The sequence below is a fragment of the Equus quagga genome, chromosome 7 (genome assembly GCF_021613505.1).
Source record: "Equus quagga isolate Etosha38 chromosome 7, UCLA_HA_Equagga_1.0, whole genome shotgun sequence".
In the NCBI taxonomy this organism is placed as follows: Eukaryota; Metazoa; Chordata; class Mammalia; order Perissodactyla; family Equidae; genus Equus; species Equus quagga.
Window position 1 is genome coordinate 44,600,949 of NC_060273.1, and position 20,841 is coordinate 44,621,789.

General features: G+C 47.3%; 1 protein-coding gene across 1 annotated transcript in view; it reads left to right on the plus strand.

The window, feature by feature from the left end:
• Window positions 1-20,841, plus strand: part of RASGEF1C (RasGEF domain family member 1C) — a 72,466-nt gene that overhangs the window by 19,494 nt on the left and 32,131 nt on the right. The gene's annotated exons all lie outside the window — the stretch shown is intronic.

The window sequence follows — 20,841 nt, forward strand, 5'->3', positions numbered from 1 at the left end:
AACCTGGTGTGGTGATATTAATAACAGAATAAACTTCAGAAAATTACCAAAGATAAAAAGAGACATTACATAATGATAAAAAGGGTCATTTACGAAGAGGACATCATCCTAAATGTGTACGTTCCTAACAACAGAACTTCAAAATACTTGAAGCAAACTGACTGAACTGAAAAGCAAAATAGACAAATCCACAAATACAGTTAGAGACTTCAATAGTCCTCACCCATTACTCGTTAGAACTAGTAGCCAGAAATCAGCAAGGATGGAGAAGAACTCAACACCGCCTGGATCTGATTGACATTTACACGCCATCCCGCCCAACAGCAGCAGAATACACAGAATTCCAGCGCACGTGGGGTATTCAGCAAAACACAGTGTGTCTTGGATCACAAAATACACCTTAACAATTACAAAAGTATTGCGCTAACACCAAATATGTTCTCTGACTGTAGGGGAATTAGATTAGAAATCAAATACAGAACAACGACAGAAAAATTCCCAAAAACTTAGAAATTAAACAACACATTTCTGAATTATCCATAGATAAGAGAGGAAGTGTCAAGTGTCATTTTGAACTGAATGAGAATGAAAATACAACATGCCAAAATTTGTGGGATAGGCCTAAAACAGTGCTTAAAAAGAAAATAATGGCATTTAATTCTCGCAGAAGGGAGGAAAGTTCTTGAATCAATAGTTAAAACTTTCACCTTAAGAAACTAGAAAGAGAAGAGCCAAATAGACCCAAAGCAGAGGGAAGGAAGGAAATAATAAAGATGAATGTAGAAATCAATGACATTAAAACATAGTGTGCTCATGGGTGGGAACACTCAACATAGTAAAGCTATCAGTTCTCCCCAAATTAATCTACAGATTTACTGCAGTTCCAGTCAAAATCCCAGCAGGATTTTTTGTCAATATAGACGAGGTCATTCTAAATGTATATGGAAAGGCATCGGAGCTAGAATAGCTTAAAACACCAAAATATGAGTTAGTAATAAACATAACTATTTGTGACAATGCATACCTGTAAAAAAAATCCTTAATAGGACAAAGGGAGCCATTTATCAAATGTCACTAATGAAAGGCTGTTTGGTTTTGATTGTTTAGGGTGACACATAGGGGCTCTGAGAATCTGAGACTCCCACCTGGCTTGTTCTGCATGGTGGCACGTGGTCTGTTCTCTCCCTCCACCGCCCAGGAGTGGGCATCCTCGGGGCTGGAAGCCAGAGCTTGGATCTAGAGTGCAAATGTCCCCTCGCTGGCCTCAATTAATCCACTCCCGGCCCAGCTGGATTCTCACCCTGGCACTTTGAGACTCAGTGGTGAATGCCCAGCCTCTGCGTGGAGCCTCCATGGCCCAGGAAGATGGGCGGGTGGCAGGTGGCTAGAGGCAAGAAGACATCATCCTGCTTTTCAGAAACAAGGCAGCAGGGCCTGTGAGCAGGAAGCCAGGTTGCTGGTGACTTTGAACAGTCCTCGTGTCCCTGTGCAGTCCAGAGCTAGGCAGCCCCGGGGACCTTCCCACCCTGGTCCCACTAGTTGAGTGAGAAATGAGGCCCAGAGAGGGGAAGCATTCTAACCAAGGCCACACTGCAGGTCAGCAGCCAGATGGGAGCAGAAGGTAAGAGTCATTCATCCGCTCACTCGTTTGTTTCAGACGTGTTTTGAGGTATCCTGCACGTGCCCAAGCACAGTCCGGGCACCGGGGATGCTGCCGTGGGTGTGAGAAAGCATGTTCCAGGGCTCGCCGTCTTGTGGGGAGACAGAGAAGAAATAAGTAAACAAACAGAGTGAGAACCTCAGTAGGTGGCAAGGACGGTGAGAAAATGACCGCAGTGACGTGACGTTGAGGAGCCACCACAGGCAGGTCTGCATGATGCGATCCGAGAGGTTCCGGTGCGCGTTTCTCCTTTCCCCTCACGCTGTTCTCACACTCACTGCACTGCCGACACCGGGTGAGCGTCTGACAGTTTAACGCCATGCTGACTGTCCACCTGGAGACTGCATCAGGTTGCACAGGTTAAGGGCTCAGTCCCGCAAGACTGGCCCCACTTCCGACTCCAGGTTCTCACTGTGCTTCTGTCCGACTGGCTATAAATCAGAGGTTCCTACCACCTCCTCCTCGGTTCAATTAATTTGCTAGAGCAGCTCACAGAACACAGAGAAACATTTACTTACATTTACCAGTCTATTATAAAGGATGAATATATTTCTTTTCATAGGTCATGGTATCCCAGAGGCATCCCAGCGGGCTCTGAATGCTGGAGAGCCAGCCGGGTGAAGTGAGGGAAAGATGCTCCTGGCAGAGGGACCTGCAAATGCCGGCACAAGAGTGCTGTGTTCCAGGAGCAGGGCGATGTAGGGGGGGCGAGATTGTATCTGATTCCCCTCAGAGCCCTGGCAGTCCCCCAGCCTCCTCGGATCTCGGATCCCGGTCAGTATGGCCATCCGCCCTCCCGGGGCTGCATCCTGGACCCTAAGGTGTGGGGAGCTAGGGATAGAAGCTTGATGTCAGAGGCCCCAAGGCTTCCATGGCGATAACCACAGCCTGTCTGGTCCACACGGGGGAACCACGTGCCGGGCCTCATGGGTCTCTGGAGCAATTCCCTTCTGGCTGCCCTGCTCCTCCCGCCACTGGGAGCTCCCTAGGCCATCCTGGGCCTCATGGAGGCAGATCCTCCCATGGCCATTTCTCGCCAGCTCTCTTGGAAACTGGCTCAGGCTCCTCTACCTTCAGAGCCCACTCACCTGTCTGGCTGGTTTTCACCTCTCAAAAGGTGCTCCGGGAGCAACATGGTGGGTTGGCCGGGTGCCGGGATTGGGGGTGAGGGGGTGGATACCTCCTTGCCTGTATCCCTGATGTGTCTCCCAGGCATATAAAATGCAGAGGCCCCAGAAGAGAGTCCTGTTCCTCTGCTCTCTGCTTCCGCCCCCTCTCGGGGCTCCAGGGCTGCAGGGTTCCGTGCACAGGCTGGTGGTGTGAGTGGGGAAAAGGGAACGCTGTGGGGGGCAATTGGTTACTCTCTTAAGCCAGACGCCTCCTCCCTTCAGTATCCACGACCTAAGGTTGGCTGAATGTGGACACGGGCCCCTTCTGTTTCCTGTCTTCCCTTTTGTTGATGCATTTCCCTAATATCACCACCTAGTGTTATACTGTAAATACAAATGCTCTAAATATATATGGAAATGTCAGCACGCCAAGGAAAATAAATGCCTTAAACCACTCGCAGGACACATCTGTGGATTCACACTGGGGACCGTCCTGGTTTTCACAGGCAGGTCCTTGGGCCGGGTGTGGACTCTTGCTGGTATGAGACTCTGTGGGGAGTAGATGTGCTTCTCCGTACTTTTTTCCTCCCATTTGTGCTCCTATCTAGAGATTAATTTTCTATTTGTTAGCTTTAAAGTCATTTTAAAAGTTTTCCTAACACTGTATTGTTGGTCACAGGCATATTGTATATAGCTTATCTGAAATAAGGGGCCAGTTTTTTCTTCCCAAAGGCAAAGCTGACATGGATAACGGAGATGATGCTGGAACTGTGTTAGGATAGAAATCTGGGTGAGGGAAGCTCATGGGTCTTTCCCAGGAGGCTGTGCTGCAGGGCCAGGTGAAGTGATCCCAGGTGTGAAGCAATGGCCAGCACAGGGGATGTGTCCCTAAGACAGAGCCCAGCCCTTCACAGCTGGAGATGCTGTCTCAGCTCACAGGACAACATGCGCAGGTGGCTGGGCAGCAGGGGGCATCCAGTCTGGAGGCCCCAGAGGCCAAATGCACAAGGAAGGAAGTGAGTGCCTTGACTGGACCCTGGAGCCCTCAGTGACCCCTGTCTATTCCTCAGTCCCAGGCAGAGCCAACAGGCTTCTTGCGGGAGGGACGTGGAGGGGTGCTGGGCTGAGCAACCAGGAACGGGGGGCATCTGCAGGAAGCACTTCCACGTTAGCACAGAGAGACTGTTCCGCTGGTATGGCCCTGTCCACCTTGCATGGGATAAATGAGGCCACAGGTGGGCAGCTGTGAGTCCTGCAGGCAGGAGTGTCACCTGGAAGAAGTTTTTGGTATCAAGATTCTTTCCACTTGTAGTGACAGAGGCTCAGCTCAAATTGACCAAAACAAAACATGGGAATTTTCTATTTCACATAAATGAAGTCTCCCAGCGGGGTAACTTCGGGTGCAGCTGGATTCAGGGCCCACACACTGTGCTCAAGGCTTGTCCTCCTGCCCCCTCTCAGGCCCACTTGCCTTGAGGGGGCAGGAACGGGGCACCCGGCCTCCCATTGGTGGCTGGATAGCTGCTAGCAACTCAGGCCTTCATCTGTTCTGCCTCCAGTGCTGCTGGGAAGAGAGCATCAGGAGGGCAGGCTGAACACTCAGTCCCCCCGAAGCCCCCTAAAATACTGTAATGGCACTTCTGTTGACACACAGCACAAGGACAGGGAGAACAGGAGCAGTGACAGTAGCAAGAAACTTTAGGAAGGTGGCTGAGGAACCAATGAGAGAGCAGAGCTGAGGGAGTCAAATCCCCAGCCTGAGGATTAATTAGTGGCTGGCTACAGTCAGGAGTCACCCCCACAGCTCCACTTCCCAACCCCAGTATCAGAGTTCCCCCAAAACAGCCCTCCCAGATCTCCCCCAGTGAGATCCCCCTGCTCCCTCAGAGTGTGCAGTCTCCACCTGGCAGCCAGGGTTCCCAGACACAGAGGAATGCGCTCAACATGGCAGACGGAGACCAGGACAAAGTGGGGAAAGGCAAACTGGAGGAAACAGAGGCAATGCAGGGAGAAGGAAACCTCAAATAAAACTTGTTACTGATATCCTGAGGGAGGTAAGGGAAGATGCTACATCTATGAAAAAAGAACAAAATGTTAGACATTTAATAAGGAGCATTCAAAGAAAAAAATAAATCACAGAAATTAAAAATATGTCAGCAGAAATAAGTAGAAGATTTAGAATATAAACTTGAAAAACTCAGAAAGCAGAGCAATAAGATTTGTTTATTTATTTTTGCTGGCAGATTCACCCTGAGCTAACATCTGTTGCCAACCTTCCTCTTTTTTTCTTTCTTCCACCGCAGAACCCCAGTACATAGTTGTATATTATAATTGTAAGTCCTTCTAGTTCTTCTATGTGAGCCACTGCCACAGCATGGCTACTGACAGACAAGTGGTGTGGTTCTGCAAACAGAACCAAACCCAGGCCACCAAACTGGAGCATGATGAACTCTAACCACTAGGCAATCAGGGCTTACTCAATAAAATTTTTTTAAATGGAAAATAGAGAAAAGATTAAAATTGAAGGACAAGTCCAGAAGGTCTGACAGGAATACTCAGAGTTCCAAACAGAAAAGGAAGGAAACGAAGTCATCAGTGGAATGACTTAATGAAATTTCCCAGCACTGAAGGGCGTGAGTTTCTAGCTGGAGAGACTGGAAACTGCCCCACACAAGGGATGGAAAAGACCCATATCAAGGCACATCACTGTGAAATTTCAGAAGACTTGGGATGGGGGTGACCAACCATCTTGGTTTGCCTAGGACTGAGGGATTTCTTAGGATCTGGGACTTTTAGCACTAAAATCAGGATGGTCCTGGGCAAGCCACAATGGTTGGTCACCCTACTGGGACAAAAAAATTCTACGAAGTGCAGAGAGAAGCCAGAAAACAGTGCATTCAAAATTCTGAAGAAAAATGACTTCTAATTTAGAATTCGATACCCTGCTGAACTATCAACCATACCAACAAGTAAGATGGTGATGTGAGAACATTTCCAGGCATGTAAGGTCTCAAAAAATTTATTTCCTAAGCACCCCTTCTCAAAAGCTACTGGGGGATGACCTCCATCAAAGTGAAAGAATAAACCAAGAAAGTGGAAGACCACAGATGGAGGAAGCAGAAGACCCAACATGAGAGATGAGGAAGGAATCCCTTGGTGAAATGATGATGAAAAGCAATCCCCAGATGGCAGCTCTGCACCAGACCTGGAGGGCAGCTGAGCCACACTGCAGCAGTGGGACCCAAGAGATGGACTGTCATCACTAAGACCCCACTTCCATCGGGCCGTCTTCTTACCCCGAGGACGGAAGGCCCAGGAGAGCTTGGCCCAGAGTCTCATTGGCCCTTGGTTTGTCTTGGCCATGGCTGAGGAGGGTCTCTCCCTCGTGCTCTGCTGAGGGCATGCACATCACTCACAGAAGTTCTCAGCTTTTCCCTGAGGGCTGCAGGGAGGCCACGGTGGGCTCAGAAGTGGAAAGTGCAGAGCAGCCCGCTCCCTCTGACTGTACTCCTGCTGCGTGTCCAGTGCCTGGTCTGCACCTCCGTCTTGCCGGGCGCCCGACTGCGGAGAGCCCTGTGTTTCCCAAGACTCGCTCGTGACCTTGCTTACGACCTCCCCAGAAGGGGCCTTGTCAACTCCCAGAGAAGCAGAAGGCAGACCATGACCAGGAGACTGTTCTGCTCACCTCCACCTGGAGCCTCCGTCCAGCGGGGCAGTGCTGCCCTCTCCTTGCAAGGCTGGTGGGTGCTTGCCCTCCATTTTCAAGACTAGGTGGTGCATTGCCTGGGGATAGACTACATGAGGTGGGTAGAACTAGAAAGAAAAGAAGAGAATGATTAACATGAAAGTCAGGGTGGTGGTCACCTAGAGGTTGAGGCGGTAAGAAGTCGGCTTGATCAGGGAAAGTGCTTAAGGGATTTAAGGTCCTGGTAATGCTCTTCGTATTAGCCTGGGTATAGGTTCACAGATGTTCATGTAGTTATAATAACAATAAAAATAATTATTATTTAAATTGTAGATGTGTTTGTGTAGACTCTTTTGTGTTTACTTCTTTAAAAAGTAAAGAGAACACCTCTCTCTTGTGGTCCAAACAAGGCCCAGGATTTACTCTGATTGGATAACCTGGGTCCCCTGCTCAGGGATGGGAGGAGGGGATGCTGCTCTCGTGGGCCAGGACTCAGTTCACCCCCCAGCCCACCCCACCCTAACCAGGGATCCAGCCAGTGGGAGAAGTGGTTCTGGAAGTCAGGAAGCATGGCGGTTGGGAGGCCAAAACAAAACCCCTTCGCTCAGGTTTAGGGGAGCAGTTGGGTCATATATTTTGATTCCCTTGAAAGGACTGATGTCCTTCGGCCCAGTGCCTCTCCTTCTAGAAGTGTGTCGTCAGGAAGTAATCAAGGATGTGGACCAAGATTAAGGGACTAGGATTATGGAGCAAGAGAGTGGCTGACTTTTCCCTCTTTGAAGAGCTCTATTTTTAGTTCCCGACCTGTGGTGGGTCTTGCTGCTGTCAACCTGCACTCGACAGATTGCCTGCAAGCCTGGCCCTGAGCTCTCAGAGCCTGAGATATGGAAGCAGAAGGCTCTGTCAGCAGGAGCTCAGGGCTATATGGAGCATACAAATAATTCAGGCCAGTCCTCTGCTCACAGGCAAGTCTGTTGGGTGGCCTCCTGAAGGCAAGGCCAGGTGCATTCCCAGCATAGGCAAGCGCAACATCTGGGCTCAGGCCTGAGGGAGGCCCTGGCACCCCCACAGCATCCCTTCAGGCGCCAGGGAACAGCGGGGAGCCCTTCATGGGACCCAGACTGGAATGAGGTAAGTGTTTTAGCTCCAGGCTGTGTCAGGGAGGGTGAAGCAAAGGACGACAGGGTTTATTGGGGCTGAACAAGATGCTGCCACTGCTCAGAGCAGCCATGCTTGAGCTGGCATGGTCCACCCCTACCCCAGGTGGACTCTTTCCTTCCCTGAGGCTCCTATAAGAGTTGGGGAAGGGCTTGCCTGTGAGCAGAGGTCTCTCCTTCACCTGAGTCCACCACAGACTGCTCAGGGGGCTCCCTGCCTCCTGAAGGCTCAGCCACTTTGGGGTTCCCAGTAGTCAGTTGCCCTCCCCAAGTTCCAAGCCACTGAGCCAAGCTCCCCTGCTGAATATCTGGGCCATGTCTGTCTTCCACTCAGCCTTTACCAATTTCCCTTCCCTGAGCCAGGGCCAGGAGCTTGGGCTGGAGGTGGGAGCCCAGTGATCCAGGTACTAGTCAATAGCTGGTAACCTTGTCCATTCCACTTTACTCTTCAGGGCCCAGGTGTGCTCATCTGTGAAGTGGGCAGTCATTCCCATATGGTTCTTGTAAGGATTAAGATAAGAACAAAAGACACATGAAGCATGACACAGAATCTGTTTCTTCTTGAACTGAAACCTCTGGGACTCAGAACCTGTCTGGGTCAGGTGGAGTGGGAACTTCATCCTGGACCCTTGCAAATGGCCCTGAGTTCAGCTCACCATCCCCTAAGGGCACAGGGACTGTCCCTGTTCCTGCAGATGCATCAGAAGCAGTCCCAAGCAAAGATGCACATTTGGCCCTCTCAACCATGCCTTGGGCCAGCTGAGGCCCCAGACACCTCACCTGGGGTGCAGGTCTGGCCTGGACTCTGTGAGAAAAGCTTGGAACTTAGGCCACTTCTCAGAGCTCCTAGAGGCCCTGCAAAGATAGAAGTAACACTGAACAGAGGCTGAAACAAGGGCTCTAAGGAGGCCCTTCTGGGTTGGGCAGCTCTTTCTCATGGCAGGGGAAGGAGGAGACCTGGGCATTCAGGACACATGCAGATTCAGGGGATGTGTGGCCCCAGCTGCTCCCAAAAAGCTGCGGGGGGACTAGGAACATCATCCTAGAAGGGCTCTCAGCTCTGTCCCCAGAGCACATGTGACCCTGATGGAGAGACAGAACAGTATAAGGTGTTTATTCTCCCCAGTATTGTTTCTGCTGTAAAGTTTTGTGCAATGCATTATGACAAAAAAAGGGAATGATGTTTAACCACCAGAACGGAAGAGATGAAATTACCATTAATTGTAGACATGATTGCCTTCTGGAAAACCCAAGACTCTTAGAACTAATGAGATTTAAAAGTCCATATTCCAAACCCAATAGCAATATCCAATTAAAGACATAATGGGGGACATCAGGGAAGAAAGTATAGTAGGAAGTGCCAGGATTCCACCTCAGCTATAGGACAGCTGAACCAGCAGAATCTGTGAGATGTAACTATTTGAGCACTCGAGTCTTTTCAGAAGCTTGAAGCTTCCGGAGGAAAGCTTGGACTTCCCAGTTACTTTTGGTCAATTTCAGGTCTTAGCATGGCAGCAGCTACCCATCCTCCACCCCTCAGCCTCACGGCAGGCAGCCATGCACATGCTCTGGGAGCAGCTCGCAGGAGCCAAGGTGGGCAATAAAGACCTTGACTCCAAAGAGCAGGGCTCTGGATTCTGATGCTGATCGCTGCTTCTGACCACGGAGGTACAGATACAGGGGCAGGCCACTGTGGTTGTAATCCCCACTGAATGAAGAGGCTTCCAGGGGATTTAAAGGGCCAGAACCTGGGTCTTTTCCTCCTTCTTTTCCCCCTTTCTCTCCTTTTAGGAGCCAGGATTAGAACATTCAAAAGCACCCCACATGGGGGGAATTTTAACAGTCATGGCACATGCTCATGGAAAGGAGCAGGCTCAGAAAAGACCTTAAGTCTGCACCTCAGGCTGATCCCAGCACAAAGGCACCCTGCAACAATTAAAACAAACACAGGAAACACTGAGGAAATCTTATTTCCAGAGTTACCACATTATAAGATTCAAACATCCAGTTTTCAACAGAAAAATCACAAGACATAGAAAGAAACAGGAAAGTATGGACCATTGAAAGGAAAACAAAATAGATCAACAGAAACCATCTCTGAGAAAGACCAGATGATGGACTGGTCAGTTAAAAGATGAGTGGTCAGTTAAAAAACTATGTATGAACAAAATAAAAATATTAATAAGGAGATGGAAAACATAAAAAGGAACCAAAAAGACATTTTGGAGCAGAAAATTACACCACCTTAAATGAAAAATTCACTTTGGAATAGACATGTTCCAAATCAGATTTGAGCAGACGGAAGGAAGAATCAGTGAACTTGAAGACAGGATGATTTAAATTATTGGGTCTGAGGAACAGAAAGAAAAAAGGTTGAAGTAAAGTGAACAGAGCCAAAGGGACCCAGGGGACGCCATTAAGCAGACCAGCATACACACTGTGAGAGTCCCAGAGGGAGAAGAGACAGAGAAAGGAGCAGGGAGATTATCTGAAGAACTGATGGTTGAAAACTTCACAAATCTGGAGAAAGATATAAATATAAACATTCAAGAAGCTCAACAAACTCCAAGTAAGATAAACTCAAAAAGACCCACGATGAGACACATTATAATCAAACTGTTTAGAAGACAGAGAGAGAATCTTGAAAGCAGCAAGAGAGAAGCAACTCCTCACATGCAACGGACCCTCCATAAGAGTTTTGGCAGATTTCTCATCAGAAACCTTAGACGCCAGAAGGCAGTGGGTTGAAATATTCAAAGTGCTGAAAGTAAAAACATTGTCAACCAAGAATCCTATATACAGCAAAACTGTCCTTCAAAAAGGAGGGAGAAATTAAGACATTCCCAGATAAACAAAAGCTGAAGGAGTTCATTACCACTAAAACTGTCTTATAAGAAATACTAAAGGGAGACCTTCAGGTTGAAATGAAAGGACACTAATCAGTAACTTGAAGGCATATGAAGAAATAAAGATCTCTGATATAGACATCTACATGGGCAATTATAAAAGTTAGATATTGGTAACTTTGGTTTTTAACTCCACTTTTTGTTTTCTACATGATTTAAGACACATGCATTTTAAAAAAATAATTATTAGTCTATGTTTTTGGACACCAAATACATAAAAATATGATCTTGTGACATCAACTGAAACAGGGAAGGGACAGCGCTTACAGAGGCAGAGTTTTGTATGCTATTTAAGTTAAGCTAGTATATGTTCAAAGTAGAATGTTATAACTCTAGGATGTTAAATAGAATCCCCATGGTAACCACAAAGAAAAAGCTATAGAATATAAAGAAAAGGAAGTGAGAAAAGAATTAAAATATTTCAAAACAAAACACTAACTAAACACAAAAGAAGATACTAATACAGGAAATGAGGGACAAAAAGCTAAAGGCATATAGAAAAAAGAGCAAAATAGCAGAAGTAAATCCCTCTTAATAGTTATTATTTTAAATGTAAATAGATTAAACTCTCCAGTCAAGAAGACAGATATTGGCAGAATGGATTAAAAAAAAAAAAGCAAAAAAAATGATCCAACTATATGCTGTTTACAAGAGCCTCATTTTAGATCCGAAAATATAAGTACAGTCATGTGCTGCATAACAACATTTCAGTCAATGACAAATTGCATATACAACGATGGTCTCATAAAATGAGTACCAAATAGCCTAGGTGTGTAGTAATCTATACCATCCGGGTTTGTGTGAGTACACTCTGTGATGTTTACACAAGAACAAAATTGCCTAATGACACATTTCTTAGAACGTGTCCCTGTTGTCACGTGATACATGATTGTATGTTAAAAGTGAAAAGATGGAAAATTATATTTTATGTAAATAGTAACAAGAAGAGAGTGAGATGGTTATACTAACAGCAAAAAAAAAGACTTTAAATCAAAAAAGTTTACAAGAGATAAGGAAGGACGTCATATATTAACAGAAGTTTCAATCCAGCAAGAAGATATAACAACTATGAACATTTACACAAGTAAAAACAGACTGTAAAAATATGCAAAGCAAAAATTATGAGAATTAAAAGGACAAATAGACAGTTCTACAGTAATAGTTGGAGACTTCAATACCCAACTCTCAATAATGGATAGAACAATGAGACAGAAGATAGGTAAGGAAATAGAGGATTTGAAGAACACAATAAACCAACTAGATCTAATAGACATATACAGCACACTACCCAAGAGCAGGAGCACACGCATTCTTCTAGAGCACAGGGGACATTCTCCAGGATAGACTACATGTTGGACCACAAATCAAGTCTGAATAGATTTAAAAAGATAGATATCATATAAAGTATGTTCTCTGACCACAGCAAGATGAAGTTAGAGATCAACAATAGAAGGAAAACTGGAAAATTCACAAATTTGTGGAAACTAAACAATGCATTCTTAAACAACCAATGGGTCAAAGAAGAAATGAAGGGAAATTAGAAAATCCTTAGAGACAAATGAAAATGCAAACACAACATAGTAAAACTTATGAGATGCAGTCAAAACAGTGCTAAGACAGAAATTTGTAGCTGTGAAAACTTACATTAAAAAAGAAGAGAGATTGCAAATCAACAACCCAACTTTAGAACTTAAGGAACTAGAAAGAAAAAGTAGAACAAATAAACCCAAAGCTAGCAGAAGGAAGGTACTAATAAAGATTAGAGCAGAGAGAAAGAAAATAGAGAAGAGAAAAACAATAGAGAAAATCAATGAAACCTAAATTTCGTTCTTCAAAAAGATTAACAAAATTGACAAACCTTTAGCTAGGTTGACAATAAAAGACAGAGAAGTCTCAAGTTACTAAAATCTGAAATGAAAGTGGGACACCACTTCCAATTTTACAAAAATAAAAGGATTATAAGAAACTACTATGAACAATTATATGTGAACAAATTGGATAACCTAGTGAAATGGACGAATTCCTAGAAACATAAAACCTACTAAAACTGAATCACAAAAGAGAAAATCTAAACAGACCTCCAACTAGTAAGGAGATTGAATCAGTAATCAAAAGCCTTCCAGCAAAGACAAGCCTTGGACCCGATGGCCTTTCTGGGTGAGTTCTACCAAACATTCAAAGAAGAGTTAGCACAAATCCTTCTCAAACTTTTCCCAAAAATTAAAGAGGAGGAACACTTCCTAACTCACTCTATGAGGTCAGCATTTTCCTAATACTTTGCTAGGCAAAGACACAGCAAGAAAAGAAAACTATAGACCACTCTCTCTTATGAACATTGTTGCAAAAATCCTCAACAAAATACTAGCAAACTGAATTCAGCAGCGTATTGGACAGATTATACACTACGAGCAAATGGGATTTATTCCTGGAATGCAAGGATAATTCAACGTATGAAACTCGATTAATATAATACATCACATTAACAGAATAAAGGAGAAAAAAACCCCATGGTCATTTCAATTGATGCAGAAAAAAACATTTGAGAAAATTCAATACCCTTCAAGGATAAAAACGCTCAACAAACTAGGAATAGAGGGAAACTACCTCAACATAATAAAAGCCATATATGAAAAACCCATGACTAACATTATTCTCAACAGTGAAAGACCAAAAAGTTTTTCTTCTAAGATCAGGAACAAGGCAAGGATATTCGTTTTTGCCTCTTCTATTCAACATAGTATAAGAAATTTTAGCCAGAACAAGGAAAAGAAATAAACGGCATCCAAATTAGAAAGGAAAAAGTAAAATTAGTTGTTTGCAAATGACATGGTCTTATATGTAGAAAGCCCTAAAGATTTCACACAAAAAACCTATTAGAACTAATTAACAAATCAGCAAGTTAGGATACCAAATCAACAGCAAAAAATCAGTTGTGTTTCTACACAACTAATACTCCAACAATGAACGATCCAAAAGGAAATTAAGAAAACAGTTCCAATTACAACAGCGTCAAAAAGAGTAAACTTAGGAACTTATCCTTACCTCAACTTAGCCCAAGAGGCAAAAGACACTGAAAACTACAAAACATTACTGAAAAAAATGAGAGAAGACAAATGAATGGAAAGACATCCTGTGTTCATAGATTGGAAGATTTAATGTCGTTAAGATGTCAATACTATCCAGAGCGATCTACAGATTTAATGCAATCTGTATCAAAATTCCAATGGTACTTTTCGCAGAAATAGAAAAATCCATCCTAAAATTCATGTGGAATCTCAAGGGACTCTGAATAGCCAAAGCAAGCTTGAAAAAGGAAAAAAAAATATGGAGGAGTTGCGCTTCCTGATTTCAGAATTTACTACAAAGCTACAGTGATCAAAACAGTGTGGTACTGGCATAAAGAGAGATATGTAGACCAATGGAACAGAATAGAAAGCCCAGAAATAAACCCCTGGGTATAGTCAAATGATTTTCAACAAGAATGCCAAGACCATTCAATGGGGAAAGGACACTCTTCAACAAATGCTCCTGGAAAAACAGGATATCCACATAACAAATAAGGAAGTTGGACCCTTACCTAACACCATATATAAAAATTAATTCAAAATGGATCAAAGACCTAAACATAAGAGCTGAAATTACAAAATTTTTAGAAGAAAACATTGGGGGAAAATTTCATGACATTGTATTTGGCAATGATTTCTTACATATGACACCAAAGGCACAAGCAACAGAAGGAAAAGTAGAGAAATTGGACTTCATCAAAATGAAAAACTTTGGTGCATCAAAGGACACTACCATCAGAGTAAAAAGGCAGCCCACAGAATAGAAGAAAATGTTCACAAATCACAAAGGTAATGAGGGATTAATATCTAGAATACATAAAGAAAATCCTAAAACTCAACAATGAAAAAATCAAACAGCTTAATTCAAAAAGGGGCCAAGGACTTGAACAGACGTTTCTCCAAAGAAGGTATATACAAATGGCCAATAAGATGCTCACCATCACTAATCATTAGGGAAATGCAAATCAAAATCACAGTGAGTTACCACTTCACACCGTAATGGACAGTTACTATCAAAAATACGGAAAACAGGCCCCCGCCCCATGGCCGAGTGGTTAAGTTCCTGCGCTCTGCTTCAGCAACCCAAGGTTTTGTAGGTTCGGATCCTGGGCACAGACCTAGCACTGCTCATCAAGCCATGCTGAGGTGGCGTCCCACACAGCACAACCAGAGGACCTACAGCTAGAATCTACAACTATGCACCAGGGGGCTTGGGGAGAAGAAGGAAAAGCATAGCAACAGAGGTCAGCTCAGGTGCCAATCAAAAAAAGAAAATACAGAAAACAAGATGTGTTGGCTTTGATGAGGAGAAATTTGGTACCCTTTTACATTGCTGGTAGCGATGTACAATGGGGCAGCCGCTGCTGAAAACTGTATGGCAAAGGTGGAAGCAACTCCAACGTCCATTAACAAGTGAATAAATAAAGAAAATTTGGTATAAATATACAACGGAATATTATTCACTCTTAAAAAGGAAGGAAATTCTGACATTTGCAATAACATGAATGAACCTTGAGGACATTATGCTAAGTGAAATAAGCAGCCACAAAGGGACAAATACCGTGTGATTCCACTTAGAGGAAGTACCGAGAGTAGTCAGATTCACAGAGACAGAAAGGAGAACAGAGGTTCCCAGAGGCTGGGGGAGGGGCATGGGGAGTTATTTAATGGGTATGGAGTTTTAGTTGGGGAAGATAAGAAAGTTCTGGAGATGGATGGTGGTAATGGTTGTGCAACAGTGTGAATGTGCTCAATGCCACTGAAGTGTACCCTTAAAAATGGTTACGCGGTAGATTTTGTGTTACGCATATTTTACCACAATTTTAAAAAAGATATAATGGGGGAGTGGGGAGAAATGGTGGTATGAGAGTGTGAAAACGTGTAAACTTCTGCTACATCTCAAGGCAAGGCCGGAGTGGCTCTGATGTGGAGCTGTGGGCCCACGACAGCTGAGGCTGACTTGGCGGGGGTAGTCCCCAGCAGATGCCGCAGCTGCGGGGCTGGACGAGCAGGGTAGAGCCATCAGGCCACAGCGAGCCAGGACACCCTGCTGAAGCCCAGGAGTCCAGGTGACAGGCTTTTGTGGCACAGAGCCTCCTTAGCAGTTGGAATTACTACCGGGTTGTGGTCCCAGGCCCTTGCAGGTGGGGAACGCCCGTGGGGGATGCGCCTTGAGGGCCCTGTCTCCTCCCAGGCACCGTGCTGGGGCTTTGTGCACGTGGTCTCACCAGCTCCTCTCCTAGCCTGGGAGGAGGGACTCTTCACCCTGTTCTCAGCGTGAAGGCACCTGATAGAGCTCAGAGGAGCCCACCACAGCACGGGGTCCCCATCTGGGAGTATCCTTTACCTCTGTCCCCTTGGCCACGGCTGGTCCAGTGCCTGCCCAGGAAAGGAAGCCCGAGAGATCATCTCCTCTCCAGGATCATCGCCCAAGACATGCTGCACTGACCCCTATGTGCTTCTCTTGCGTGAGTTCGATAGATTTCCATCTTCTGCTGATTTTTAATGCCAACCACCAGTGCCAGGGGCCATGACAACAGAGTGGGAGTTGTAGACTGGCCACCTGGGAAATAGAGCTGTTATCTCTAAATGTGCTTTTGGCCCCTGGTATGGCCCCCACAGGAGCTTTTGTTGTTGTTGTTGTTGTTGAAGAAGATTGTTGAAGCTGAGCCAACATCCGTGCCCATCTTCCTCTGTTTTATGTGGGTTGCCACCACAGCATGGCTTGACGAGTGATGTGTATGTCACACCCAGATCCAAACCAGCGAACCCAGGCCAGTCAAGCAGAGCTCAAACTTAACCTCTGCACCATCCGGCAGACCTACAGGGGCTTTTTCTTTTTTTTTTTAATGAATTAAATTGCCACTCTTAAAATCAGAATACAAAACATAGAAGTCAGGAGTCCTGGTGTCTCTTCAACCTGGAAGGTCTGAGCCTGTGGTGGCCCCAGGAGCTGGGTTTCCTCACGGCCACAGCCCTGGCTGCTCACTACCGGCCTCACACTGAGGAGGAACCCCAGGGCCCTCAACAGCCTCTGCCACGTGCTTTTGTATGATCAGATGAAAAAGAAAGTTACATATTTCTGGTACCCACATCTCCGTCAAAAGTTGGGGAATGAAAAAAAGATCATCCTTTAGGACTGTGCCTGCCTTGTAATCCTGACATGTCCTGCACTTGTCACATCTCCCCAGTTCCCATAGAGGAGTTCAGCGTAGGCCATGTAGTCCCAGAAACGTGGCGGGTGCCAGAGGCCCAGAGCAGGTGGTCTGCCAGTGCGCAGCCCTAGAAGGATGGAGGCCCGTTGGGCGCTGGTGGGGCACTGGCCGCCCACTGCAGGGTGGTGGGCAGGGTCCTCTCCCCTCATTCCACCAGCCTTCCCACCAGTCTAGTCCACACAATGCAGGCTGGCTGCCCAGGTGTAACTGTTTCGGGAGCCCCAGGACCTCCAGATGCAGGGCCTGAGACCTAAACACGGGGAGATACCGAGACGCCTGAGGGGGTGGGGCTGGGCAGGGAAACGGAGGCAGAAGCGCATGCCTAGGAGGGGGGAAGCTGTGACTCTTTCACTCTCTGAGCCTCAGTTTCCTCATCTGTGAGAAGAGAGGGCAAAGGGGTGAGGTGGGGTCAGGGAGCGGGGAGTGGCTCTATCAGCCTTCCCAGGCCGAGACCCGAGCTTCTCCCCAGCTCCTCCCTCCCACCGACTCGCCACTTGAACGCCTGGCATATGGGCCGCCCTCACCACCCCAGTGCTCGCTGTGTGACTTCAGGCATCACTGCTTCCCACCTGCCTCGCTGAGTCACTTGAATGCCACACATCTTGACCCAGCACCCACTATGTATGTGCTAGGCATGGGGCTGGGCCCTGGGGGTGCAGCAGGCAGCAAGCCAGGCTCCTCCGAGACAGCATGCAGTGCGAGGCCTGGGGGACAGGAGGCCCGGGGCCCCGGGAGTCAGGAGGCGCGCCCGGCAGGCAGGTCCAGGGCGTGTGAAGGGATGGTGCATTGCTCGTCCTGGGGCAGAGGGCCTCACTGGACAGGTCAGAAAGTGGACTTTGCAGTTCAAACTGTGGCTCGGCCACTCTCGGTTCTGAGCCAGAGCAAGATGTTTCCTCTCAGTGTCCCCTCGGTGGCCCCATCACAGGGCGGGCATGCCCCAACCCCCACCCCGGGATTGGTGCAGGTGTTCCTGGGGCCCTTCATGCTTCGGGTTCATTTGATGGCTGAGCTTACCTTCGGCTTGAACGAATGGCACTAAAACAGAAACAACAGCAGGGCAAGGGGGTGTGCACATCAATGACACGGCGTTCAGCACCCGGGGCGTTCCGTCCACTTGAATGGGTTGTCTGCATTGTGTCGGATGTGCAGTCCTTGCCTGCCTGTTCACTTTGTTATCCCAGAACCCGTTTCTGTGTTATCGCCGAGGCTTCATGACCATCATTTCAACAATGACAGAAACTCCACTAACGGGTATGAGGATGTCCTTGTCCGTTCTCATTTTGTTCATCATCTATAGCACTCTGGATTTTGTTCACTGCTTATAATTAACGCCGAAGCAAACTCCTTTCCATGCTTTTCCTCTTTAGATAATCTTCTTGGGTTATATTTCCAAGGATTGGGATTAAGGTGAAAGGGCACTATTGAACATAAGGCTCTTTGCACATGGAGCCAAATCGTGTACAATTCAGAGGGACCATGACAATATGCAGCCCCACCCAGCAGGGTTTAAAGAGCTGCTCCAACTCGCCAGGCAGCACTGGGTGTTTTCATCAGCCTTGTTCATTTACTGGGTATAAAGTGGACGCCCACTGGAGTCATACCATGCACATGTCTGTTCTCACACACAGGGCCCTGCGGCCCAGCAAGGCAGAGAGGGGACGGGAAAGTGCTCTTCAGAGGGCGCAGGCGGAGCAACCAGTCCGCCAGCCACCCAGTCTGTGGGGGCGCTCGGCGCAGAGCCCGTCCATGCTGGCCCCAGACTCCCGGGCCCACTCACCTCACCACGCAGGCTCTGTCCACAGAAGCACAGGCTAGGGGGGCTTACTGGTGATTTCAAGGATTTTCAAGGGAAATTGTGACAATAAATAATTTTCCCATCATCATTTCCCATCATGGCTTTTTTTAAAACAATTGTGGTAAAATACACATTACATAAACTTTAGCATCTTAGCCATGTTTAAATGTCCCGTTCAGTGGCATTAAGTGCACTCACATTGTGGTGCAGCCGTCACCACTGTCCATCTTCAGAATTCTTTTGATCTTGTAAAACTGAAACTCTGTCCCCATTAAATAATAATTCCCCATTCTCTCCTCCCCCAGCCCCCAGCAGCCACCGTTCTACTTTCTATCTCTCTGTATCTGACTCCTCTAGGGACTTCCTGTAAGTGGAATAATACAGTATTTGTCCTTTTGTCACTGGCCGATTTCACTTAGTGTAATGTCCTCAGAGTTCATCCATGTCATGGCATGTGTTGGAATTTCCTTCCTTTTCAAGGCTGAATAATATTCCATTGTGGGGATGGGCCACAGTTTGCTTATTCGTTCATCCATCGCTGGACACTGGGTTGCTTCTTCGTCACTGGCATTTAAAAACTATCCCCATCCAAACAATGGAACACTGTGAGGCAGTTAAAAAGTAAAAAGAATGAACAAGCTCTATCCTGCCAGGGAAAGCTCTCCAAAATGAGTTGTTAGGGAAAAGAACACAAGAGAATGTGTACAATGAGCTACGTTTTTCGTGTAATAAAGACCGAAAAGAGGGAATATGTATTTATATTTTCTTGTCCTTGCTTAAAGAAGCTCTGGAAAGATAGATAAGAAACTAACAAAAGCAGTTTACTTCTGGGAGGGGCATCCGGAGGCTGGGGGCCTCCATCTCCACGTGGCTGCTCTCGCACCCCAGTGTGTGATGCCGCTCCACCCGCACTCTCCCTGGTCCCCCACTTGGTCGCTCACCACTGTGCCTCCAGGACCCACAGCCTGGCTCCTGCCACCTGAGCACACACTCCCACAATCACGCCATTTGCCCCCAGCTCTGCTGAGCCTTTGTGCACGCTGGCCCCCACCTGGCAAGTCTCTCTGCAGGCGCCTTCTGCCCTCTCCTGAGCTCAGACACACACACACCCTGCCCTCTCTGTGCTTCAGGCAGGCTGGAGCCCCTGCTAGAGGGAGGAAGAGGCTGGCTTGCACTCCCTGGAGGTCCTCATGCAGAGGCCAGCGGTGGGCCCCCGCCACCCTGTCTGCCCCAGCACACCTGGGAGGAAAATAAAGTTGTGCTGTCCCTAGGGCCAGGACTGTCCGGACTGCCATCTAGACTGATTCCTGAGCCCTCCCCCGGCTGTAACTTAGTCCCCGCACCCTGCACACTGTACAGCCTTGGGACGGCCCTCCACGGGGCTCCCTCTGATCCCCAGTGTCAGCTCTGATTCTCCATGTCCATCTGTCTCTACTCTCAGGGCCAGGTCACCCGTGTCAGGGTCTGCCATGAGGGCAGCAGGGGCGAGGTGAGCAGGGCAATGGGGAGGCAGACCCTCAGAAGTCCCTGTGGTAAGCCCACAGGACTCCATGGTTAAGAATGTGGGGGCAACTTGAATGTCCGGCAAAGGGGATGGTCAAACAGTCCCAGGCTTGGCCAGGCCTGGCTGCTGTGAAGGCCCTGGCAGGCTTTGTTCAGGAAGACTGGCCTATCGGGTCCGTAGAAGAGCCTGGGAGAGGCTGCACTGCACATGCGTGGATGGGCTCCTGCCGTAGGCCAGGCCCTTGATACAGTGCCAGGTCAGAGCACATGCCCCGACCCCTGCCCAGAGGAGGTTTGGATAGAGAAATCCCTGCACGACCATCGCGGGTGGCCTTTCTCTGACCAGGCACCAACAGCAGAGCCCCAACACTCACAGTGCTGACAAGAGCCTCAGCCGTGTCCAGATGGAGGGAGGAGTGAAGATGGCAGGGAGCCTTCTTGCAGGAGGGCACAGCTGGCTGAGTCAGCCAGTCCTAACCACAAAGAGCCTGGGATGCCAGAATACAGAGGGCAGCCATTTGGCTGCACCTGAGAGTAAACCCAAATTAAACAGGCTCATGTAATCAAGAATTCCACAGACTGGCTGCCGGCACAGCAGGATCCAGGGCCTCACACGCCAACCTCAGGAACCTGCCCACTTTCCTGGTCCCTTATGGGGACAAGATGTTTCCAACAGGACCATTCTACCAGCTCAGGGGTCCCAGGGGAAAGAGTTTCCAGGCACCACAGAAGTTCTGGGATTGCCC